The 27,419-nt window shown below is 46.2% G+C and overlaps 1 protein-coding gene across 6 annotated transcripts in view; it reads right to left on the reverse strand.

The window, feature by feature from the left end:
• ndst2a (N-deacetylase/N-sulfotransferase (heparan glucosaminyl) 2a) overlaps positions 1-27,419 on the reverse strand; it is a 494,353-nt gene that overhangs the window by 171,526 nt on the left and 295,408 nt on the right. For 2 of the 6 annotated variants that reach the window (XM_078531006.1, XM_078531008.1), the window contains one exon: positions 7,798-7,882. The exons of 1 other annotated variant lie outside the window; for it this stretch is intronic. The gene's annotated coding sequence lies outside the window, so the exon portion shown is untranslated. Of the gene's footprint in view, positions 1-1,065; positions 1,143-1,329; positions 1,755-7,797; positions 7,883-24,597; positions 24,792-27,419 lie in introns of those variants that run through there. 3 more of the 6 variants (XM_078531009.1, XM_078531007.1, XM_078531012.1) reach the window with 3 other exon arrangements.

A 27,419-nucleotide genomic window follows, 5' to 3' on the forward strand; every position in this document is an offset into this window, starting at 1 on the left:
TCTATTCATCAAGAGGCAAGCAGACAGGCGCTTGGGCAGGAACCAAACAGAAAATCAGCACAGCTACCTGACCCATGTCAGCTCAGGAGAGGCAAAGGGTCACCGAATTAAGCCATAAAGTGACTGCAGACCAATGTCTGACACGCAGACAAAATGGGGAAAGGAGAAGGCTGCACAAAACACACCAAACACGGAAAAATAATCGTCTTCCCCCAGCGCCGTGTGTACAGAGGAAACTCACCACAGGCAAAGCCCCCGGAACTTAAAAAACCCTCGGGTCCATCCAACTGTCCGCCCACGCCAAGTATCAGTTGGAGAGATCACAGCAACACAGGCTCCCGCCCCCCACCCCCCACACCACCACCCCCCGCCCCCCCACTTCACCCCACACCCCCTCACCCCCCCACACCACCACCCCCCTGCCCCCCACCCCACACCCCCACCCCCTGCCCCCCACCTCACCCCACACCCCCTCGCCCCCCAACCGCCACTCCACCAACCTCCCCTGCCCCCCACCCCGCACCACCACCCCCCGCCCCCCACCTCACCCCACACCCCCCGCCCCACAACCCTCCATCCCCCATCCCACACCCCCCTGCCCCCACACCACCAACCCCCCGTCCCCCACCCCACACCCCCCATCCCCTCGCACACCCCCCACCCCCCACACCACACCCCCCCCACCCCGCACCCCACAAAACCCCACAAAACCCCACCCCCCACACCACCACCCCCCCGCCCCCACCTCACGCCCCCGCCCCCCCAACCCCCTCGCACCCCCCACCCTACCAACCCCCCGGCCCCCACCCCACACACCCCCCCACACCCCTCCCCACACCTCATGCCCCCCCACAGCTAATTTCCAACCTCCTCCCACGAACATCAGGCCACAGGGAAAGCAGAGAGAAAAAGTACATCCATTCAGTGAAACCAACAGGGAGAGGGGGACAGGCAAAGAACGACAGCTTCCACCTGTCCAGGAGCAAATTCAGCAACATCTGCACAATCTTTACAGCTCCAACCAGGTCGTCAGCTTCTAAAACCGACACTAAATCCTGCACATACCAACCACGTGAAGTCATCCTGTTGGATCGGGGGAGGCGGGTTTTGACCCTTGGACCCCGGCAGCTCTGTTCATTCACAACATTGTGCACAGGCAGCTTTACTACACCCTGCTCAATGCTCAACTGTGTAGCAGCTACATTTTTTCACATCATGTTTGTTTTGAGACATGTAGGACATTTTGCCCAGAAAAGCTTCAGTAAAAAAAAAGAATTTAAGCAAAGAGTCTGATATTTTTCTCAAAAAATTACACACAATTTCTCATACCTGACAGATCACTTTGTCTCAAGGTTGTAGATTTTTGTTCACATATTTCTTGGAAAACAGCCAGCAAGACTTCCACAAAGTCCTGTCATATGAACACCACTCAGTATGTTGGCAGAGTCACAGATCTTTATCTTTCAGTGAGACTAGTTGACACAAACAAGCCGCTTTAGCCCCGTCGATCCTGGGGTAACACACACAGAAAGCGAGAGCCTCATCAATGACCGACTGGAATCCTGTTTAGAAAAAGCTCCCATTAGCTCCTGGCCCTTTGCAGCAAACTTCATTTCACTTTCAGCGAAGCCTACGCTCAAGCTGATTTGCATGCTAATAGTAAGGGAGGCGGGGATTTAACTCCTCAGCAGAGTTGCAGGGCGATTGTGTCCCTTGCTGCTTCTCAGCACGGCTGGCTGATTCATGGAAGGAGGAAGCAGCAGCAGCAGCAGCATTCTCAAGCCTCGCCTGTGAATCACGTCTTCCTTTGCTGCCAAGGTGCAGGAGAGTTTGTGCTGCTCTTCTCGGAGGGGGGGAGGGGGGGGTGGGGGGGAGGAGGTGTTGGGGGGGGTGGGGGGGGTTGGGGCTCTGGTGCCTCCAGCCCAGCTGTCAGCACAATTCAGCTTCAATCTGAACTCTCTTGCCCGCTGGCCTCTCTGCCTTGCTTTCAATGGCAAGATGCAGCGGTGACCTGCTGACCCACACCCCCAATGGTGTCCAGCAGATGGAAGCAGACCACAATGCTGCTCTGTAACCATGGGAATAAGCTGTTCTTGCCCTGAAGGAACTCCCGATACATTCCCTGGCGTTGATGCTGGAATTCATGGCCTGGCTTGTAGCTACAGGTATCTCCTGCTCTAATTAATCATTAACCCTTAAGGTTTATGACAGCATCAGAAGCCCCAACTTCTAATTAAATCTAATTACCAAATCGAACACACAATAGTTCACTTGTCAGCAACCAGGAACATCTTGAACAATCAGCAATGCTGCCTGATGATTGTGCAAAGCAACAAGGTAGTGACAGGAACAGTCCCGTGGTATCGTCAAAGGAAACTATTTTGTTTGTGTCTGCGGAGAACCTCAGGGGCATCTTTCAAGAATCCCTCACAGGAACCGCCTCAAAGAGCAGCGCCTCTTATTGCGTATGGCATTAGGTGCAGAGGAAGATCCCACGTTCAAGAATGAAAACAAATGACCGGTTACTCAATTTTTGGGTTTTTGCCGCTTTAGGGAGTAAGCCATAGCCAACCCTTTTGTGCAAAGCAAGATCCCACCAAACAGGACCGAGTTGAATGACCAGTTGTATAAGTAGTCTTAAGGATTTTTGATTGAGGGAAGAATTACTGGCCGGCACTCTGGGAAAACAGAGCAGTGCAATGGAATCCTTAACCTCCGCCAAAAACAGGCAGACAGTATCATGGGCTTCATGGAGGAGGTATTTTCATGGGTTGAAAATCAGTTCTAGAAGAGTGGGGGGGTGGGGGGTGGGGGTGGGGGGAGGAGACGTCAGCTCCAGCAGCTCACCTACCAGGCAGAAAAACTGAAACACCTCACTGAAAGATCAGCTTATGGAGATGAACCTGCATTTTTCCCAACGTGACTCTCAATACAAGAATCACTAGTCCCAATTTCTTTTAAAAGCTTTAATAGTTGCAACCTTTTTTGGAAGTAACTTAATTTTTAAAAATTCATTTATGGGATGTGGGCATCGCTGGCTGGGCCAACATTTATTGCCCATCCCTAATTGCCCTTGGGAAGGTGGTGGTGAGCTGCCTTCTTGAGCCGCAGCAGTCCCTGTGGTGTAGGTACATCCACTGCGCTGTTAGGGAGGGAGTTCCAGGATTTTGATCCAGCGACAGTGAAGGAACAGCGATATATTTCCAAGTCAGGATGGTGAGCAGCTTGGAGGGGAACTTGCAGGTGCTGGTGTTCCCATGTGCCTGCTGCCCTTGTCCTTCTAGATGGTAGCGGTCATGGGTTTGGAAGGTGCTGTCTAAGGAGCCTTGGTGAGTTCCTGCAGTGCATCTTGTAGATGGTACACACACTACTGCCACTGTGCATCATTAGTTGGGGGAGTGAATGTTTGTGGATGGGGTGCCAATCAAGCAGGTTGCTTTGGCCTGGATGGTGTCTAGCTTCTTGAGTGTTGTGGGAGCTGCACTCATCCAGGCAGGCGGAGAGTATTCCATCACACTCCTGACTTATGCCTTATAGATGGTGGACAGGCTTTGAGGAGTCATGCAGTGAGCTACTTGCTGCAGGATTTCTAGACTCTGACCTGCTCTTGTAGCCACAGTATTTATATGGCAGGTCCAGTTCAGTTTCCGATCAATGGTAACCTCCTCCCTAGGGCTAATAAGACAAATGCCTTGCGGCTATATTGTATTGTTAACATAACTAAACATTTCAAGGTGCTTCACAGAAGCATCATCAAGTAAAATTTGACACCAAGCCCCAGAAGGAGATATTTGGACAGATGACCAAAAACTTAGTCAAAGAGGTAGATTTTAAGGAGTGCCTTAAAGGAGGGGAGGGTGGCAGTGAGATGCAGGGAGGGAATTCCAGAGCATAGGGCCCAGGCAGCTGAAGGTATGGCCACCAATGATGAAGTGATGAAAATTGGGGATACATGAGTGGTCAGAATTGCAACTTACTTACAAGTTTTAGCACAACTAACAGTCGGGCAACTCTCCAATTGGAGACGTTTTGGTGATGGGGGAGGGGTGGTTAGTGAGGTGAACAAAAAGAGGAGACTCATCTCAGTTTACAATTGCAAGAAATTATCCTGTATGATGTGGGGTGACTCCCAGAATCCACTGCATAAAGTTCCAGTGCTGCAATGAACACCCTGCTAAGTATAACTGGTCTCGTGTACAGGCACAAAAGTAATCATTCATGGGTTAGAGAATAAGTTCTCAACCAGGAGATAGACCCTCAAGGATCTGTGGAAGATCTTAGGGGGATGGTCAAGGTTATCAGGTTTCTGTCATTGGATTTGCTGACTCACTAACACAATAAAACTCAGTTGCTGCACCGATAACCCAGTTTTCACATCAGAAAAAAAATGTCACCAGCATTGACTTTTGAAAGTTAATACAAAACTACATGGTTGTGTGCCAACACTCAATAGGTCTAACAGGAGAGTAAAGTTTGTCAATCACTGGGTTAGAGTTTAAAAAATAATTGTCCAATTGGATCAATTTTGTCACACCAGCTGCCTAATACCAGGTGATCAAATCCCAATCGAGATAGGAGAGATTTTCAGCAGTTCACCAACATGACTTGCAAAAACCCTTTCAATTTATGTTTCTTCCATTCTCTGCTTCCTCGTTTTCCCCTCCGGTTTTAAGAGGGGGTGCCTCCTTGCCCATTTGATCGGGTAAGCAGATACTCTCTGGGAGTGGGCCTCTGTAATTAGAGAACGGTGCCAGAGTTCAGGGTGAATTGGCCTTCAGTCACCCTCTGCTGTAGAAAAGTACTCGCCTTCGGCTCAGAACCTTTCCTTTCGTTTATTCTTTGGGGTGTCCAGCATTTGTTACTCACGCCTGACTGAGCGTCTCACCAGACCTTTCTCAGGGGGCAGTTAAGTGTCAACCACATTGTTGCGGGTCTGGAGTCATGTGTAGGCCAGGCCAGGCCAGGATGGCAGATTTCCTTCTCTAAAAGGGCATTAGTGAAACAGATGGGTTCTTACAACAATCGATGATAGTTGTCATGGTCACCATTAAATTTATATTCCGGGTTTATTGATTGAATTTAAATCCTGTCAGAGCATTAGGCTGGGCCTCTGGACTGCTAGTCCAGTCACATTCTCACTGCGCCACTGTCTCCCCTCTTGATAGCTGGGTTAAGTTACCGAGTGGGGATCTGCAGCTGTAAATAACCCCCTTGCTCCAGCAATCTCTTCTACAGAGCACTGCTACACCTATATCCATTACACTGCTCAACAGGACCCAGTTTGTTAATGCAAGGTTGGAGCTCAGGCTCTGCTGAGGTGATGATCCCAGCCCTATAATTATCATCTTAGCCAGCCAAGGACATCTTCTATAAGAGCTTTTAATTCATGTCATTACCACTAACTGCTGATATATGGTTGTCCTGCTGTCCACTGCGGTCTTCAAAGGAGCCAAACTCCAAACAGCGTGTTGCAGCACAAACCCTAACTCTCCCATGCTGAAACCACACTCATTTCCCGTGGCTGACCATACAGGAGCTGCCTTTGGGACATCAGTGCATTGCGTCAGAAAGTAAAATCACTAGACAGATAAGAGCTGCCTTAATGCAGCACCTTTCATATCCTCGTGTGGTTTTGCAAGTGCTCCACCGCCAATCTGTTGCTTCTGAAGTGTCGTCGCTGTTGTACTGGTAACCAGTTTGCACACAACAAGGTTCCCCAGGCAGCAAATGAGATAAGCGACGGGCTAACCTGCTGTGGTAACGCAGCCAAGGAAGAAACGTTGATCAGGAAGGTCGGACAAGATCATCATCAACTTTAACTTCTCCTCCAGGCCACGCACGTCTGGACATGAACAAATACTGTTTCTTCATCATGACGTGATCAAATTCCTTCCCTAACACGCCCTCACCTTCGTGTCTTCCATACATCTGACCTGGTCTAACCACCATGCCCAATAACATTCAGCATGTGCCCTCTGCAGATTGACTGGAAGTTCCCTCTTAAATAAACGAAAATCGCACAGAACACCATTTAGCTGTGGGATTTGGGTTATTTCTTTTCTGAACAAACCATTAAAATCCAGGCGTCTGTATGCAGCTCACAGAAGGCACAGCGGTAGCTGCCAATCACGCACAATCTGTCTCTTCCATTTACCATCACATTGCAGCGAGAGGTTTGCATTTGAAACATCAAAATCTATCAGCTTCGAAAATGTGTTTCCAGTTTAAGTGCAGGCACCCCAAGTGATAGGAGACAACTCACTGAATCTTAAATGTCAACATTAAAGACACAAAAGTGTGCAAATAACCAGGGAAAAGAGAATTGTGTTTAAGTTTTCTGATTGATTTATTTAAGGCAGACATATTGAGCTTTTTCCTTATTTTCAGGTGCATCTAAGCACTCTTATGTAAACGTCACTTAATTTTCACTGCAATTTAGCAGCCTCCTTCCTCAATAGAGGAGGGTTTCTGACATGGTTGAAACTAAAATCTCAGGTCTTCCTTCATTTGCTTATTAAAATTCCCTCCTGTCAGAATCAGACACAGATATAACCAATCATTTCGCAAGTCAGGAGTGTGGTGGAATACTCCCCACTTGCCTGGATGAGTGCAGCTCCCGCAACACTCAAGAAGCTCGACACCATCCAGGACAAAGCAGCCCGTTTGATTGGCACCCCAACCACAAACATTCACTCCCTCCACCATCAATGCACAGTGGCAGCAGTGTGTCCATCTACTAGAGTCACTGTAGCAACCTGCCAAGGCTCCTTTGACAGCACCTTCCAAACCCACAAACCACCTCGACCACCTAGAAGGACAAGGGCAGCAGATGGGTGGTAATGCCACCAGCTGCAAGTTCCCAAGCAACAGACCATACTGACTTGGAACAATATCACTATTCCCTCACTGTCAATGGGTCAAAAACCTGGAACTCGCTCTCTAATAGCACTGCAGGTGAACCTACACCATATGGTTCAGTAAGGTGGCTCACCACCACCTTCTCAAGGGCACTTAGGGATGGGCAATGAAGGCTGGCCTAGCCAGTGACACTCACATCCCAGGAATGAATTTTTTAAAATCCAAAAGCAGGTGCAGTTACCTGGAGACTTTCACCAATGCCAGTCTGTCAGGGCCAAAGGTCCAGATATCACCCACCACCAAGCGGCCTGTGCAACTTCAATTGGACACGTTCCAAAGACAGGTGACAGCTTGGCAACAACCCAGTTTTCTTTTCTGGGACAATTTCTAAATTATTAGTCAAAAATGATTCCTAGGCATTGCATCTTCATTCTATCTACTCTTCCCTGAGCAGCAAGTGAAGGCTTCTTCAGGATGAGGACTTTAGCCTTAAAAGCTCACGTGGAAGAGCCCTCTCTCCCAGTGAAGCCCACCACCAGATTGCCCTGACTTCCGGACTCCGAGTCTGGCATTCGAAACAACCTCATCCTTACACGACCGGCCATTGGTCACAGCCAAAGTTGAAAGTGAACTTCAGCTGGACGAGGCTACATAAAAAGAAATCCTTTTTCTTGCAACATTAACACATTTCTAGAAATGCACACACATGGCAAGAGGACCCCCTCAACTGATGGAAGACATTTCCACTGAATGAAAAATTCCTTCTGGATGAAAACACCTCCCCATTGCAAGCCTCAACAGAAACACTTTTACATCTTCCTTTCCATCAGCTCACTTTCAAACTCACCATTGTATCAATGCAATTTGCAAATCTGATCACATTAATTATTGTTGGGTGGGGGGGGTGGAAAAGAGGGAATCCAGTCATACATAACTCACCTAACTTGAGCGTTCGGGGGTAGAAGGCACCGCAGGTGTTGTGAATCGACAAAGAATTCTTCCAATAAGAATACCCACTCTGCGGCTGCAAAAAACAACGCAAAGAAACCACGGATTAGCAAAGTCAATAACTCCCAAACGATTTCAAATATTTGTTTGGGAAAAGTCTCAGGAGCACGAGTCTGCTCCTGCACCAATAACTCTCTGTTAAATATTAAAGACAACTCCTACCGACTGGTAACTTGAAGTTTAACTCTTTGCAAGGCTTTGCTGCAATCCAGTGAATGTTCAAAACCTTTGGAGAGAGCTCAGCATCTCTCAGCAATTACTGTAGCTTCTCCAGGACTCTCAGTTACAGAAGGACAGCAACATCTCTGCTATGCTGTAGTTTTGAGACCAAACAGCACAGAGGCTGGAGATCTGAAACACAGGCAGCAAAACTGCTGCAGTACCACACAGCGTGTCACCAACATCTGGAACATTAACTTGTCTGCTCTCCTCTCTCCTCCCTGGATGCTGACTGACATTTGCTGTATAACTTTAATGGAATACTCCAGACAGAAGAGGGAGCAGTGGATATTGTTAAGCTCCCTTTCGCAATACAGCATTACAGGCTGAGGGTTTTGTGGCTCCAAACCTGGTTTCTTGCGCATCCCCAATTTTAATCGCTCCTCTACCAGGCAGCCGTGCCTTCAGCTGCCAAAGCCCCAAACTTGGGAACTCCCCCCCTAAACTTCTCCATCTCTTTACCTCTCTCCTCTTTTAAGATGCTCCTTAAAACCTGCCTCTTTGACCAAGTCTTTGGCCCGTCTGCCCGAATATTTCTTTCTGTGGCTCAGTGTCAAGTTTTATTTTGTAATGATCTTGCGAAGCCCTTTGGGGCATTTTGATACATTAAAGGCGCTGTCTATATCAGCGCAAATTGGCTGCACAAAACATATTCCTGATTGGAAACAGTCAGCAGTTTTAGATTTGGTAACAGTTGATAAAAGTGGATGCAAACAAAAACTAAGCTTACGAATGTTGACTGTGATTTTGACCCCAGTTCAATATTTATCCAGGAGCTGCCAATTCAGAACAAAATGCAGATTTTCCAAACTACCGTTCAAACATACAAGCTGAAGGTGTCAGTGGGTAGCACTCTCGCCCCGGAGTCAGAAGGTTGTGGGTTTGATTCCCACTCTGGGGACCTGAGCCTGTAATGTAGCCCAAAACTTCAGTGCCGGTACAGAGGGAGTGCTGCACTGTTGACAGTGCCGTTTTTTTAATGAGTCTATCAGCCGAGACCCCAACTGCCCCCTTAGGTGGGTATAAAAAAACTCCGACTGCGCTACTAGAAGAGCAAAGGAGCCCTCACTGGACAGGATAATGCAGGAAATGTGCCAGCTAATTTGTGCAGAGAAAGCTCCCACAAACACAAACCTGATAATGACCAGATCTTTTATTTATAAAAACGATGTTGGTTGAGGGATAAATATTTGTTGGAACATCGTGGAGAGCTCCCCTGCCCTTCTTTGAAACAGATGGAATTTTGTTTACATGCTTTACACAGAATGGGAGAGAGCCGTGCCTGGTTCTAGTATCCAGCGGTTGGAACAGGGGGAATTTTTACATCAAATTGATCTTAATCTTCTAGGAATTTTTTTCCCCAGTACCGGTCCACCGAGCTGGTCACCCACTGGAACTTTGCCCCAGGAACCGTTCTTGAGGTGCGAGTGCTAGACGGCTGGCTATTCCAGCAGCCAAGCCAATCCTCCCCTCAGCAGATATCCAAATTGATGCAATTTTCTGCAGAGGTCACGATGGCAGCAATCAATGAGTGTTGAGGTCAATTGAGGCAACCATCTATGAACTGTAGCCCACAGAGTGGAGCCAAACCTGGGGTCTTTTGGTGTGCTTGGGACAATTACAAAACTGAGTTGAGGACTAATTTTCAAGCTGTGTTATCCCATCCATCTTAAAACAATGCCAGTCAAAAATTTAACAGCAATCACTTTCTAATTTAAGATAGAATCAGAGCATCAGGAGGCCATTCAGCCCACCATTCCAATTCTTTAAAAGAGCTTTCCAATTGGTCCCACTCCTGTGTTCCTCCCCATTGCCCTGTAAATACTCACCATTCAAGTATTTATTCAATTCTCCCTTTTAAGTTACTATTGAATCTGTTTCTCTCACCCTATTGACTAGCACATTCCAAGAATTTAAGAAATAGGAGAAGTAGGCCATTCAGCCCACCAAACCTGCTCTGTTATTCTATAAGGTTGTGGCTGATGTTCTACCTCAACTCCACTTTCCCAACCCTATTCCAATATCCCTCAATTCCATTAGTATCCAAATACCCATCAATCAATCTCAGTTCTGAATATGCTTCAGCAATGAAGCATTCACAGCTCTCTGAGGGATGGAATTCCAAAGATTTACAGCCCACTGAATGAGGAAATCTTTCCTGATCTCAGTCCTAAATGGCCGATCCCTTATCCTGAGGTTATGCCCCCTGGTTTTAGACTCAGCAGCCAAGGGAAACATCTTATCTACATCCACCCTGTCACGCCCTGGAGGAATTTTGTAAGTTTCAATGAGGTCACCCCTCATTCTTCAGAACTCTGGGGAATAAAGGCCGAGCTCCCTCAATCTCTCCTCATAAAACAATCCCGCCATCCCAGGGATTAATCTGCTGAACCTCCATTGCACTCCCTCTACGGCAAGTATACCCCTCTTTTGATATGGGGACCAAAACTGTACACAATACTCCAGGTGCGGTCTCACCAAGGCTCTATACAATTGCAGCAAGAAATCTTTACTCTTGTACTCGAATCCCCTCGCGATGAAGGCCAACGTACCATTTCCCTTCCTAATTGCCTGTTGCACCTGCATGCCAACTTTCAGTGATTCTTGGACAAGGACACTCAGGGCCCTTTGGACACCCGCAGTTCCCAACCTCTCACCATTTAAGAGATATTTTGCTTTTCTAGAGATGGCTTTCAACATGTCGACGCAACATATAAGACTATTCCGTTCATCTCCGAAAATCACGTTTTTGTATACACAGTATAAAAGCTGATGCTCCTTTTCAGTCACGACATGCTGTACAAGGAAGAAAGATTTGCATTTATATATCACTTTTCACAACCACTGAACATCTCCAAGTGCTTTATAGCCCATTGACGCACTTTTTGAAGTGTAGTCACTGTTGTAATGTAGGAAATACAGCAGCCAATTTGCGCACAGAAGCTCCCACAAACAGCAATGTGTCGGTGAGCAGGTCATTTTGTTTTTGTGATATTGATTGAGGAACAAATATTGGCCAGGGCACCGGGGATTACTCCCCTGCCCTTCTTCAGAATAGTGCCAAGGGATCTTGTATATCCATTCAAGCAGGCAGATGGAGCTTTTGATCCAAAAGACAGCACCTCCAACACAGCCCTCCCTCAGTACTACATTGGAGTATCAGTCTTGATATTTGTGCTCAAGTTCTGGGGTAGGACTTGATCCTGGAACCTTGTGTTTCAGAGTGAAAGTGTGAGCAGCTGAGTCACGGCCAACATTATTGGCCTCCTGCACCTTGACTGAACATAAGAAAGAGCATCAGGAATAGACCATTCAGCCCCTCGAGCCTGCTCCGCCATTCAATAAGATCATGGCTGACCTTCTTGTGTTTCGATTTCCACATTCCCATCTAACCCCTATAACCTTTGACTCCCTTGCCTAACAAGAATCTATCTACCTCTGTCTTAAAAATATTCAATGACCCCGTCTCCACCACCTTCTGAGGCAGAGAGTTCCAAAGTTGTACAACTCTTTGAGAGAAAAAAATTCTCCTCACCTCTGTCCTGTGGGGGCATGAGTCTAAGCAGGGAAAGAATTGGGCTCAGCTGTGATGCCCCACATGGTCCAATTGCCCTCCGCACCTCAGCCAGGCTCATACACACTAGTGACAGGCGCGTGATACAGTGCAAGATGGCAGTTTCTACAATGGACCTTCTGAGCAGAAGGGGAGAGGACAAAAATCAACAGAGCAAAACAGCCAAAAGTGGGGAAAAAGAAAACACAGTCATTTGTTCTCTTCTTCCTGAAACCTGTTCAAGTATAAAGGTTGAAAGGGTTAGAGAATGATGGATTTGTGCTTTCAGGCCATGTATTTTCAGCAAAGTGCTGGAACGTGTCCAACTCCAGCAATAACCTAGTAACGCAAATGTTATACACTCTATTCCCATTACATTCAAACTGGCTTCGGTTGCTGTTATAGTGGTTTAGTTAGGTGGCAAAACCTGGAAGGGCACCCAGAGCTCCCACAGTGTATGTGCCCACGATTCAGTCAAAGGCCTCGCTGGCATGGCCCTGTATTGCCTTTTAAAACTGGGTCTCTCTGGCCTTAGAAAATTCGCCAACACATGTTTGCCTACATACCAACAATAATTACACTTCCAATCTGTTTAACTGGTCACAAAGGACCTTGGGGCCTCCTGAAGATGTGATAAAGTGCTCAATACACACGGGATCTTTCTATGCATGCATCATACACACCCTGCCGGTCAATCATGAGCAATGCCATGACCAGCCATCCAGAATAAAGAACCAACCATGAACCATTCGTGGAACATCCTTGCTTTCTACCTGATTCAAACCTTCCTTTCGTTCTTTTGAAATACATTGAGCTTACAAACAGACCACTCGGCATATCAGGTCCATGCTGGTGTTTCAGCTCTACACCAAGAGTCTCTCAGGCTTCTCCTATCTGCACACTATCTGCATATACTTCTATTCTTTCCTCCTTCATGTATATATCCAGAATCCCCTTAAATGCATCTGTGCTATATTCCCCTCAAATATTCCTTGTGGTGTGAGTTCCACATTCTAACCACCCTCTGGAGAAAGGAGATTCTCTGGAATTCTTGGCTGGCTTTATGGGCAACTATCTTGTATTTTGGCTTCCCATCTAATACACAGGACCAAGTAATAACTGCGTTCAATTGTATAAAATGCTGGTTAGGCCACAGCTGGAATTTTGTGTACAGTTCTGGTCCCCACATTACAGGAAGGACAGAATTGCTCTGGAGAGGGTGCAGAGGAGATTTACAAGAATGTTACCAGGGCTGGAAAATTGCAGCTATGTGGAAAGATTGGATAGGCTGGTATTGTTTTCCTGAGAACAGAGGAGTGACCTAATTGAGGTGTACAAAATTACAAGGAGCCTAGATAGGGTAGGCAGTAAAGACATGTTTCCCCTTGCTGAGGTCAACTACCAGTGGACATAGATTTAAGGTGATTGGTAGAAGGTAGAAGGTAGAAGGGGACTTGAGGAAAAACATTTTCACCCAGAGGGTGGTGGGAGTCTGGAATTCACTGTGTGAGTTGGTGGTTGAGGCTGAAACACTCAACTCATTGAAAAGGTACCTGGATCTGTGCCTGGCATGCTATAACCTGCAAGGCTACAGACCAGGGGCTGGAGAATGGGATTAAAATAAGCGGCTAGTTACTTTTCCTGACCGGCACAGACATTATGGGCTGAATGGCCTCTTTCTGCACCGTAACTTTACTATGGTTCTACGGCTAAAGTTTCTGAAGGAATGTTCACAAAATCTTGATCGGCGCTGTTGGGGATAAAGGAGGGAATTCTGCTCTCATTTTCTCTACAATGTCTTCTCTGAAGAGCCGAATTAAGACAAGCGGTTGTGTGTCAGGAGAAGCTCAGCTCTTGCTAACCCCCAGTTTCGCAATGCTGAACAGGACTAACTCAGGGCTCTTAATGATTTACAGCAGCCAAACCGCCCTTAAGAAAGACAGAGTCAGCATTTGCCAGTTGCAAAAAGTGAGGTGATTGGGCCGGGGATGGGTGTGGGGTGGAAGGCAGTGGAGGTGAAATAAATGCACAGTGCCGGGGACACACACACACTTCAATATCGGCCTTGAATCTGCCACGTTTTCATCAGCAAGTCCCCCCTTCATCCTCCCCCCGCCACCTAATTTGAAAAAACAAGCTGTCAGACAGCCTGAGAAAAATGCTGAATTTCACCATCAAATCAATATCTTTCTCCACAGGTGAGCAAAGGGCAGCAATTTTCAACTACTGCGTCTCACATGAATTAATGAGGACTCGTGTGACGCTGCAAAGCTGCGGAAGGAAAAATATCAAACTTTATCCGTCCCTCTGCATCTTGACAATGGGACTGAAGATCCATTTACAGGTTATCCATTGGCGCATATGTTTTGTCTCGTTGCCCTTGATCTCACTGTCGTGGCGAAACCTCTCAAACAGCAAAGCAGCTTCAAAAGGTACAAGATTATTCAAGTACAATCCCCGGCCCCGACTGCATTGCCTCTCAGACTGAAACTGTGAAACTGGACCACAAGCGACACAGGTTTAATCATACAGAGTGTCTGGAAAAATCATCAATTTTGGATCTGCGCTTGCTAACAAAAGCAGGATTTGACCGCGCGGCAATTTTCTTTCAGCCGGTCTTGTCAGAGAGCAAGACCGAGGTTAATCCCAAACAGTTGGATGGAAGCGCGTAAACGTGAAATTTAGCCTTGAAAAGATCAAATCAGAGGAACAGAAACGGCTGTCCTTCTGATTACACAGAGGAGTGCGAGCTTCAGAGTCGAGCATGTAACAGGATTTTGTTTTGTTTAAAAGAAGGGGGCAAGGGGAACCACTTCAGACGTTCACCAAGTGCGGGAAAGCTGACCGGCACACAGAAAGCAAAATCCCTCCGGTGATGTTTTAAAGCAAGACAACCAAAGCCAATCTGGTGAAAGGAGAGACACACTCGATGCTTTTTTTTAAACAATGCAAATGATTCACATTCTTCAGCAAACCCTCCATTCATTAACCCTGCGAACACTGCCCTGGTATGAGAAACCCCAGGAAAAAAAGAGATGAAATTCACTCATGACTGAAAATGATGTTTTTTTAAACTCCTCCAACACCAAGTTTTCTGTAACTATTTTTTCTGTAGCCTATACCAGCCCTGCTGTTTTATGCAGTTGTCAACAGTCCTAAATTTAGCTGCAAAAATTTTGCACTGATTTACAAACCAGGTTTCTTTCTTGCGACAAATCTCAAACCTCAGAACTGAACATACTTGGCGTGACTTCCAGACCAAGCACAATGATGGCGGCGCTGGAGACCATGTGGAGTTGGGGGCTCTCAGTTAAAAGGTCATGTCTTTTGAATGAAAAGGCACTTTCTCCTCCATTTCCAGTTTGCCCTGTTTCGATTGCTGATAGACCTCGAGGGGAGAGCAGGCAATTGTCACTTAAAATCTCGTCCAGGTCTCCCGTGATGGCTCAATGCATGAATGCAGCGGGTAGCTGGGCCTTATGAGGCAGGCATGTTGCTGGATTAGACGGGGTGGAAACATTTCTAGGGTGACAGAGTTTGGAGTTTTCTTCCAAAAACTGCAATTGATGTGAGTTTAATTGTCAATTTCGAAACTGAGGTTGATAGATTTATGTCAACCGAAGGTATTGAGAGATATGGGCTAAAGGTGGGAATTATAGCGTTAATTCAAACATGCGTTCACTGAATGGCAGAGCAGGTGTGAAGAGCTAAAGAGCCTCCTCCTGTTCCTATTACCTATCTTGTCAATTATCACTTTCCATTTACCTGCATCTACCACTCCTCCACCCAGAACCCCATCGCCTCCAAATCCTTCTCAACTCGAACCTTTGGATTCTCAGTATTTGACACTACTTATAACAACAGATTACTGTAAAGGTCATGGATAATTTTAAAGAACACACCAAGTGAAGTCAGGATTATAGTAGTGGTGTGACTCAGTGAGTAGCACTTTCGCCTCCATGTCAGAACATTGTGGGCACCCCAGAGACTTGAGCACAAACTCCAAGAGCAGTACTGTTTTATGGGTGGGATTTTAAACTGAGGTCCTGTCTGCTCTCAGGGGCAGGTAAAAGCTCGTACGGTACTATTTTCGAAGGGGAGCAGGGGAGTTTTCCAACCAGTGCACTGGCCAATATTTATCCCTCAAGCAATATTTTCAGGGAGGCAGTGGTTTAGTGGCAATCTCACTGGACTAGTAATCCCGAGATCCAGGCCAATGCTCTGGGGACATCGCCTCAAATCCCAACAGTTCATCTGGCGGAACTTAAATTCAATAAAATCTGGAATGTAAAGCTAGTCTGAGTATCGGTGACTATGATTGTCATAAAAACTCATCTGGTTCACTATGATCTTTAGGGAAGGAAATCTGCCATCCTTATGAGTCTGGTCTACATGTCACTCCCTCCAGACCCACACTGACTCTTAACTGCCCTCTGAAATGGCCTAGCAAGCCATTCAGTTCAAGGGCAATTAGGGGTGGGCAACAAATGCTGGTTTTGCCAGCGCTGTCCACATCCCATGAATGATAGAAGGAAAAAAATATAGCAGGTTGTAAGCACATTGCTACTTGTCAGAGCTAGCTGTGCACAAATGGGTCACCACATTTTCTACATTACAACAGTGACTGCATTTCAAACCTACTTCATTGGCTGTAGCACTTTGGAACATCCTGAGATCATGAAAGGTGCTATATAAATGCAAGTCTTTCTTTCTATTATCAGTTCAAAGGTGTAATTATTCACATGATTGGCAAGACACAAACTGTCCTTTGTGCCTTGCAATTAGACCCAAGGTTTGAATATTCGCTATTCATATAAGTGTTCCAGTGGGTCTTGGGCAGAGTTTGTTCTCTGTCTGGTACTTCAATTGCTCCAAAGGAAGAACATGTCGAATAGCAAGACTGCCAACACCTAGCACGGATCCGTATTCTCAGGATGGTTGAATGCACACACACTGATTACTGTCCACTTGGTTCTAAGATCACTGCTCAGCAGCTGTGGGCATGAGGGGAGTGGGATCGCTATCCACTCCCACTGCCATTCAATCTCTGTAGGGAAAAAAAACTTGGTTTACATGAGCTCACACGGTCAGGAATGCAGCAGAGAGGGAACTAGAGAAAAAACTGTATCGCATCACTCAAAGGTACTGCTTTGTTGAGGTGTCTGATTCGCACCATCCTTGTGCTCAGTGTGTAATCCTGCAGATCGACAAAACAGACACCCTCCTTTGCTAGAGATCACTGGGAAATTGCGCATCAATTTGGCTGAAACTCGGACATTCGAGAAGCCTGTGTGAAAAGAAGCAAACTCGGAACGTCCTTCTCATCATTATCATTGAGAGCTTAATATTCATTCACATGTTTCTCATCCATTTGCTTCAAGTCACGAATTCAATTGCACTCATGTGATGCCATGTTTCAAACAATGTTGATGAATCATCACAGGGAACAAACTTTAGGAGAAGCTTCAAAACACCAGCCACCACATGCAGCAACCTCCCTGCACCAGTACAAGTTTAATTCACTTGTACTGGCTTTTTTTTTTGAGTTTCATTGGTCTGTTAAACTAACTTGATTATTTGGATAGAATCCAGTAATCTGTACATGATTACATCTGTACTTGAGTCTGGGTTGGATGCAAGATTTCAAGCAATTTGTCAAACTGATCGACAGCTTAGTTACCATAACTCAGCCGACATAGGGTTGCTCAGAATTTTAAGCACTGAAACAGCCCATTTGGCCCATCTAGTTGATGCTGATGCTTATGCCCCATTTGAGCCTCCTCTCATCTTACTTCATCTCACCCAACCGTCACATCTATTTCTTTGTACCCTCAGGTACATGTCTCGGGAAGCTAGATAATCTGTAAGAAATAGTTCCAAAATAGCAAACATATGGAAGCTTATTGTTCATGATTTTGTGGGCAGCCAATGAGAAACGTGCCAATGGTCACATAGGTTTAATTCAAAAACCATTTTTAAAAGGCAGTTGTTTCAATTCATCCAAGCTCACAATAATAAACATTATTCCAAGATAATGGCACAAATGCCACAGAGAAGTAGGCGGAATTTTCTACTTCAGTTTGCGGCAAGCGTCATGGCGGGCGGGGAGGGGGGAGGGGGTTAGAATTCAACGGGAGGGGCAGAAATAGGTGCCCGGCATGGAGGATCGTAAATCCCGAATCCTTCGGGAGGCCGGCATGGAAACAATTTGCATCCCACTAATGGGATGTAAAGTAAGGCCCGTCCGGAATCATCGCCCCCCACGCCCGATTTACCGTTCCACTGACAGGAAAACACGCCGGTCCAAGGCACGTCTGAACAAGTGTGACGTGCAGAACTCCGGACTTACCTTTAGTGCCGCGGTCAGGCCGCGAGCATCCAAGGAGATGATGATGCTGGAGGCCTACAGCGACTGGGCCCTAGAGAAACAGACACACTGCCTGGTGCGTGGATCCTCAGGCACAAGAGTCCACCGCAAAGCAGCACTCGGACAGCGGGAGGTCTCCACGTAGCAGCTTTGACTGTTGAGCGTGTGAGGGGGCAGAGGGGACCGGTAGGGTGGGAGGGCGAGGGCGTGTTGGTACCAGGAGAAGGGGCGGCGGGGGTGGTTGGTGAGGACATAGAGACAAACACAGACGCTAGGGGTGGGAAGGAGGAGGTCAGGGGAGGTCAATGTACATGGGGGTGGGATTTTTAGGAAGGTAGGGAATGTGCACATTCACCTCGACACTCGTGAAAGAAAAGGGATCAGGCTGTAGGGTAATGGTGGGGAGGTCAAAGGTGATGTCGGGGGGGTCAACTGTGATGGGGAAAGGACATGGGTGACTGGGGGAGGGGAAAGACAGCGGAGCTCATCAAGAACTTAATAACTACCACGTTGTGCAAACTGAAAGTGAGCAGAGCCTTGTATTGGACGGGCACAGGTGCTGCATGGGAGTGTGGTCAGTGGGTGGGCGGAGATGCGGCTCAGCTCAGATGGACAACGGACAGAGAACCCCAGCAGGCAGCATTGAAAATGCTCAGGACAGTGAGATGAGTGTGATGGAAGGAGGCTCGGTGTGTGTGGGTGAGGCTGGCACGAGGCTCTGAAAGGCCCTGCCTCACACACGCTTCTCCCTCCGGAATCACTCGTGGTCTGACTGCCTGCAGCTGAACTAATAGTGGGGGTGGTGCAGGGGGAGGACTCGCAAAGCCTGTAAATGAAGCTGAAAGACAACATTACACGTTATTCAGTGAAAGCGAATATATTTTCAGATTATAAAGTGACAAAATGTGTTCACCTGCGCAACCACTTGTGATCAGAAATACTTCACTTTTCTAGGCCTGCCACTTCTTCTAGGTGCTGCCCTGACATCCGCAGCAGGGGTGGAGACAGCCTGTACAATGCTTGGCCCTGTTGCCTCTGGTGATTTCAGCGTGTGTCTTCTGGAGAGCCGAGGCCTTCAGGGCCCAGTTTGCTCTGGTTGTCCTCCTGTGGGCAGCTGCTCGCTCTGCGGTGGGGGCGAGGGCAAGGTTGAGGGGGTCACAGGCAAAAGGGACTGAAGGGTGCAGGCAGCCTCTGAGATTCCTATGCGGGTGTCCAGCTGCCACTCCTCCTCCCTTCAGGTGCTCAAGGGCCCCAGACTGACTCCTTGAGGGGAAGGAGCACCTGGAGGGACACCAAGGTGCCCTGTTTCCCTCTCGCGTTCCAACTGCAGGAACTCACCCATAGCTCCCGCGATGGAGTGCAGGTCTGCACACATCTCATCGTCCTGCTGGACCAGGGTCTCCATGGCATCCGCCATCCTTCCCATGGAAACCCCGTACATGTGGGCACCATCTCATCAGAGAGCAGACAGACGCACTCCTCCGACTCACGGGTCACTCTTTTGAGGGCTTCCAACAGCGTGATGTTCCCACGCCTTCTGATAAGGTGGTTGACTTACCCTGGCGGAATGGATGAGACCATTCACCCTCTTCCTAAACTGGATGGCTGACCTCCTCTGTGCTCTGTTCATGCTGACTGCCGCTGCCACTGCCTCTCAGGCAGGATTGGTGACTCTGGTGGACCTCCTGCAGCCAGAGCAGGGTAGACAACTTCGTGAAATGCCGTCCAAAAGGCATCACTAAATCTGGGGCTTGCCGTCTTCTTTGCTTCCAGGACCCTCTGTCGCCTAGAGCAGCCCTGGGCTGTAGGCATGAAGTCGGCTGTGTTCCCGTGCGCTTTAAATATGGTGTCCGGAGCAAGGAGGCGCTGAGGTCATAGTGAGGCGGGCAAATCCAAGCCCTCTCGCCAGCGATCCAGCGTGTTTACCGTGAATGAGTTATATTAATGAGATGGGACACACCAGGAAGCGGATGATACGGCGCAAAATCCCGACATTGCGGCCTGCGGGAAAGACACGTTTTTCACGCTCACTACCGCACTTAGTGCAATTCTGAGATGATTCTACCGTGTGTGTGGGATCCCCAACACATCCTCCTGTCTTCTCTAATTACTGGAAAAGGGTGCACTGGCAGAACCTTACAATCAGGCTAAAAATTAGCTGTCATATTTATGTTCAAGTTTGAAAATTACATGGAAGCGATAAGCCATCAATTAACATCAAGAAAAGCACTTACACATCAACAATATAATCAAATTAAAATATCTTCTTTCAAATGTATTTTTGCATTGAGATAATCTGCAATGCTTTTGGATCAAACCGCCTGTTATTATCATTCACATATGACATTGAACAAGGATATCATTCATATGTTGATCTCATGGGAATGAGCTTCACAAGTGAACTGAACTGAATTAAGAATTAAGGATGTTGAGCAATGTCTCCAGCTCACAGCCCAGGCTCAAAAATCTCTCAATGGAGAGCTAGTGATCAATCTGGTGTGAAGGTAACAGGGGAGGGAGACGTTTACACTCCACACTTGTCCAGGTTTCACATATTTCTTAGCGTCCAGGCCTTATCTATGCCAATGGTTATGTTTCACATGAGCCTTCTCTTGACTTACTTCATCTAATCTTATCAAGATGTCCTATCCCTTTCTTCCCCATGTACTTATCTAGCTTCCCCTTAAACCTATCTATTCTACTTGCCTCAACTACTCCTGCGGTAAAGAGTTCCACCACCACACCACATTAGATTCATCCTGTGACAAAACTTAACTGTAATAACCTTCCAATGAGCACGCTGTACTCTTGGGTCCCCAATATTATCTATATGTACCTATAAAAAGTTCATGTTGATTTTATTTCCCCCTGCCCTACACATGATCATTGAACCACAAGTCTTGCTCAGCTGGCTGAATCTGCAGGATAGGGAAAGCGATGTCCCCTCACTGACTCCCTATAAGCAGTCTGTTCACCTCCAAACTCTGCCAGCATGGCGGAGAACTTGCTGGAGGCAGTAGGAGCTCTGGAGGAGACCCAACATGCTCCACTGGCAACCTTAACAATTCTTAGTCACCACCGCTGCAGAATTGTGTCTGAGTAACACAATGCAGGTGACAGCACAGACTCACCACAACATGAGGCACCAAGGAAGTGCATTTCAGTGAGAGGACTATTGATCCTTTCTGAGAGTGTAGTATAGATGGAGAGCATACAGAAAGAAATTGATGAATTAGTCCATCCAAATCACACTGCCCTCCATGGAATCATTCTTCATGTATTATGTACCTCATTTTTCCAGTTAAATAGACACTGAAATACTTTTTGTATCTGCCTTTCAGGCTGTTGGCTTTACAAATTGCCCATTTTCAGAGATCACACTCTTGCCATATTGTTGAGTTCGGGAGCATAGTTGTTGTTGCTGGACTAGCAATCCAGAGAACAGGACTCATGGTCCAGAGACAAGAGTTCAAACCTCACCATGGCAACCGGGGAATTTAAATTCACTTAATGAAATAAATCTGGGATAAAAAAAATTACTATCAGCAATTGTGACCATAAAGTTAAAAGATTGTCAAATCCAGCTGATTTACGAGTGTCCTTTAGGAAAGGAAATCTGCCAACCTGACCAGGTTAGACCTATATCCTGTGGACCTGGAGTCACAATGGGGGTGACTTTTCACTGCCCTTTGAAATGGCAGTTGTGTTAAAGGCAGCTCATCGCCACCTACTCAAGGGCCATAAACACTGGCCTTGCCACCAATCCTGAGAATGAATAAAAAGACATCCTCTCAAGCTACCAGCCTTTGTTTTACCTCTCTCTGTAATCTCCTGCAGTCCCACAGTCCACCCAAGATATCTGCGCTCCTCTAATTATGGCCTCTTGAACATTCCTAATTATAATCACTCCACCATTAGTGTCTACGTCTTCAGTTGCCTAGGCCCCAAGCTCCGGAATTCCCTCCCTACGCCTCTCAACTTCCTTTAAGGACTCCTCAAAACCTACCTCTGTGAGCAAGCTTTTGGTCACCTGACCCAATATCTCCTTATATGGTTCGGTGTCATTTTGTTTTATCATGCTCCTGTGAAGCACCTTGGGATGTTTCAGTGTTAAAGGCGCTATATAAGTACAAATTGCTGCTGTTGTTCTTCTGTTCCCGATGGAACGTGCTCTTTAGCCAATTCCAACTTTCTCCTGGTTGAAAAAGCAATAAGTTAATTGTGCTTAGGGAAGAATTATGGCACTACAACTGTAAGGACGTCACTCCTGCTGCTTAAATATTTGATATTATTAATTTTAGAATTTCCCTCCTCTCTCGCAGACTGTATGAAGACATTTGATTTCCTGGTCACTCTGTCCCTGCCTCAACGCATCAGCTGTTGAAATTCTTATTCCTGCTTTTACCACCTCCAGGCTCAACTATTCCAGGCTGGTCTGTTATCCCCCCGCCCCACTCCCCGACCCCTATCCGTAAACTCCAGCTCATTCAAAACTCTGCTGCCTCTATCCTAATTCATGTCAAGCCCGGTCCATCCACTATCCACTGTCCCTGCGTTCACTGACCCACATTGGCTGCTGGTCCAGCAATGCCTCAAATTTAAAATGCTCGTGCTCACATGATCCTTCTAACTCTGAGGAGCGGCTGGGGCCAACTGAGCCAAGGCTGACACTGTTGGACCATTATCATAAAACCCCCTCCCCCACCTTCAACTCATTTTCAAAGTCAATTGAATCAAGGAGAAAGTGAAGGAACTTGCCGCGGGAGGCAATTAAATCCCACGCCAGGGTTTACCCAATAACTCACAAGTGACGAGACAGAAGTGAATTATTGTCTGCTGCACTGGGGAGAGATAGATCATACCCTACAGCTCTTCTACAATGTCTGCTATTAATAGCACACATTAGGTGATAATTAGCACCTCATTAAAATGATAAATACGGGCTCACACTCCAGTGTAGCACTGAGGGAATGTCACATTGTCAGAGACGCCATCCTTTGGACAAAGCTTTCAAACCGAGGTTCTGTCTGTCGGCTTGTTTTTTTTATCTGTGCGTGGGATGTGGGGCCACTGCCAAGGCCAGCGTTTGTTGCCCATCCCTAATTGCCCTTTGAAAGCAGTTAAGAGCCACCCCCATTGCTGCGGGTCTGCAGTCACATGTAGGCCAGACCGGGTGAGGATGGCGGTGAACCAGATGGGTTTTTAACAACGATCGACTATAGTTTCATGGTCACCTATACGGAGACTAGTTTTTTTTAAAAAAAATCCACATTTATTTATTAATTGAATTTAAATTCCACCAGTCGCCATATGGTGGGATTCAAAGCCATGTCCCCAGAGCATTAGGCTGAGCCTCTGGGTTACTAGTCCAGTGACATTACCACTATGCCACCACCTCCCATTATTGTGCCAGTCCGACTGAGTATTAAAGAACCCCACAGTGCAACCGACGAACCAAAGCATTCTTTTGGGGTCCTGGCCAACATTCTGCTCCCCACCGACCCCCAAATTAAAAGATCAGCCGGGCATTCATTCCACCATGGCTTGTGGGATCCTGCTGTGCGCACAACAGTGGTCGAGTTTGGCACTGTCAGTCAGAGCATCCAAACTCCTTGAAGCGTTGTCAGGCCGCCCCCTACAATGATGAGATATGCAAGCACGAGCCAGTGATTATTCTTCATTTCCAACTGACAACATTAAATTTTAATTTGAAATGAAAGCCAAATTGATGTTTGGATTCAAACCCATCACGGCAATCCTTTGATCCCACGGCAACGCCTCTTCTCAATTTGTGGCATCATCATCAAACAATGAAAAATACTCTCTGGAAACAATATCACAAGTGGTACAGGCTGCATTTACAAATGTCTGTAATTAACGATGAGCGCGTAAAGGCTGACAGCAGTCCAATAAATTGGAAACAGATTCATCATTATATAATTTTGAATCTAACACAGAGCAAATGGCACATGAACATTCAAGGTGGGAAACTGGATACTCACTGGATAGATATGTCTGGAGGTGTACGCTAACTCTCCTGGAGATATGTCTGGAGGTGTACACTATCTCTCCTGGAGGTATGTGATCACGTTGGCTAAACATTGTTTTCCCAAATTGTCCACTAAAGAAATGCAACCCAACAAAGGCATCACAGTCGCACCCAATCTTGTCTGAACCGAACATCCACAGCTCCGAGCAGGAATGGCCGAGTTCAAGAGAGAGGACCCTAGTTGATTCCCCGCCCCCCTGACCCCGCACCCTTTGTTACCTTCCGAGCCCTGTGATGCTGAGACTAACTGCAGTTTTCACACCGTCTTTCTTGTTCTCTTCAGCTAAAACTAAGGACTGAACCTGAAGCCTTTCTTGGCTGAATGGCAGAACAGCACATCGCCCAGCAAATTCACGATTCAAGCCATCAACAGAATCAATTTAATTCTCACAATTTCCAGCCTGTTTGTACATAAACCTCGGAGGAGGTAGAGGTAAAAGGTGACACCGTTTCAAAAAGAAAGCAGGATAATTATTCCTGGTGTCCTGGCCAACACGGATCCTGCAATGAATATCATTATAAGACAAATCAGCTGGTCCTTACCACATTACAGTTTGTAGGAGCTTACTATTCAGAAATTGGTTGTTGCATTTCCTACATTACAACAGAGGCTACAATTCCAAAGTACTTCACCGGCTGTCAACGTTCTTTGGCGTGCCCTGGGGTCATGAAAGGCACTATATAAATACAAGTCTTTGTTTCTTTCATGAGATAACCATCAGGGACTCCCACTCTATAGCAACTCAAAGCTGTCTCTCGAGCTGTTTCATAACAATGATTGTTCAGTTTGTTCCTGCAGTAATCTCCAGAGCATCACTCTGTACACAGCCTCATTACAAAAAGTAACCATTGCTCTATCTGTCCACTACCTCCAACAATAACAAACGCCAGTTATTAACCCGCTGCTGGGGCTATTTTGTGTTTGGCTCTCCTGATAAGAAGTAATTTCTAATCTTTTGTTTGTCTATTTTACTGAAAATCTATCTGACATGGAGTCAAACAAACTGTTATGTTTGGCCACCCCTGGAGTTCATTAAAAGCTTGCAATGCCTTAAACCTGAGCTCCATCCTTCATCACTGCACTGAAACGCACCTTTTCTTCAATCAGAAAGAATATACTCCCAGTAAACTCAAGTCAGCCATTGCAACAGCCACAGCACTCTCACTGATCACCTTCCTGCATCAAGAGAGCTTCTTATGAATAATGTCTTGCCCAGTACAGCAATGAAGGTATTACAAATTTTAAAGCTATATTTTAAAAAGTGGACACCAAAGGCTGTTTAAGATGGCTGTAGCATATCATGCAATTTGGCAATATTCCGCTCCGGACAGTACTGAATCTTAAGCCAATTGTCTATAATTAAACATGGGCAAACAGTGCCACTTGTGAACATCACACATCCCTTCTTCAGGATGGACCGTCAATAGAGAGGACTATATCATACCAGCCGACTTGTCTTTCTGCTTCACCATGAACAATAGAGACATCAAAATTCAATGTTAGACAAAAATGAAGTGACCTTTCATTGTATTGTGATGGCTCTGCATCCCAAACACAAAGACCTTGGCTGTCTGAAACTCTCAGGGTCTGAAAAGCCACAACACAGGATGTTTAGCGGTCTAACGCACTACCATATTTGGAAAAGGACTTTGGACTTGTAACAGGTCACATGGGTAAGGCAGCTATATTTGTTACCTAAAAATTCTTCTAAAAATAACAGCAGAAGCTGTTCTGGGACAGATACCATCAGAAACACCATCTGAAATCCATTGAGCAGCTATAAGACAGCTATAGGCAGCCAAGGTAATAAACAGTTATACCTTGAAAGTGGGAGAAGGATTCTCCCCCCTCAACCTGTCCCAACTTCAGGTTCACTTGAGAGCTGACCTCCTGGCAATTCAACTATGGGATCCTCTACTTTTACAAGACCTCCACTCCAGCTAAAGCATCAATTCATCAAAGAAACTACAGGGCTGCTGTGAAAGAGACGGAAGTAATTCCAGATTGTAATCATATTCTTTTTTTCTTCATCTGTATCTAACATGTGTGTGTGATAGTGCGTGAGAGACATCATGTTTTAAACCTCCGGAGGAACTGTGTGATAATAAATAATCTTATTTTTAAATTCACAAAAGCTTGCTGCTGGTATCATGTAAATTGGGACAGATCACTCAGTGGGTAAGAAAACATACTGGCCTCATACATAAAAACACTTTGATCATGGGCACCAATAAAACACACAAATTCTGTCCGTGACAATAGGTTCTACTTTCAAGTAAAGCAAAATTTAAACATGGTGGCTTCAGTGGAGTGAAACAGTCCCAACATATGAAATTCCAAATTTATTCAGGCTTGAGATTTTTTTTTTCTCTGTGAAGCTGTCCCATCTAAGGTACTAGGCACTAAACGCCACGATGGGCATAACTCTGCTACATCCACTACCCAAATAATCTCCATGCACTCCCCCCTCCCCCACAAACCCCCCCCAACCGATCTCAATGCCGGGTCTGAAGAGGTAAGGGGCTGTGATAGACCCCCAATTCCTGGGGGACATTAGTGAACCAGTTTTGTCTTTAGGACAAGCTGACAGGTTCCTGGTGTCAGCCCACAACTTGTGATGGTGGAAGGTTAACTAGTAACTAGCGCAATAAGGTACCCTATTTTGAAACAGATGGACTGCAGCCCACATTTACACGAAATGTATAGCACAGAAACAGGCCATTCGGCCCAACTGATCAATGCTGGTATTTATACTCCAGATGAGCCTCCCCCCTCCATCCCTCTTTAACTAAACCTATCATCATATCCTTCGATTCCTTCTTTTCCCTCCTCTGTTTACCCAGCTTCCCATTAACTAAATCTGCCACCTTTGACTGTGAAAATATAGTGAGTTTGCACCTAATCCCCAATTAAAACAAACGTTTTGCTTTAAAGGAGGGTAACAACTTAATATAGGAACAGCAGAGAAAACCCTCAACAGCTGCAAATAATTAATAAACAAAAATCAATATAGTTATCTTTATATATTTCAAGCTGCCCCTCGTACTTTGTGAATGTACTATGAAAGGATGCTTAAACCACCAAACACTGTTTATTCCCCTTATGGAGTGCGGAAGGAGCTAATTTATAGATAAGTTTATAAACGAGTTTCTCAAGTGATATAAATTCTGTATTTCACAATTCTGCAATGTATTTGGGACAAGAGCAGTGGCAGATAATTGAATAACTATTTCAAAGAGCTAGTATGGGCACGATGTACTGAATGGCCTTTGTTCTATATGACCCATCATGATGGCTTCTGGCTACTGGCTGAGTTTTGTACCATTTATTTGAGCTTTCTTGATGGGATATGAATCAATGGGTG

Source organism: Cetorhinus maximus, chromosome 27 (genome assembly GCF_964194155.1).
Source record: "Cetorhinus maximus chromosome 27, sCetMax3.hap1.1, whole genome shotgun sequence".
Lineage (NCBI taxonomy): Eukaryota > Metazoa > Chordata > Chondrichthyes > Lamniformes > Cetorhinidae > Cetorhinus > Cetorhinus maximus.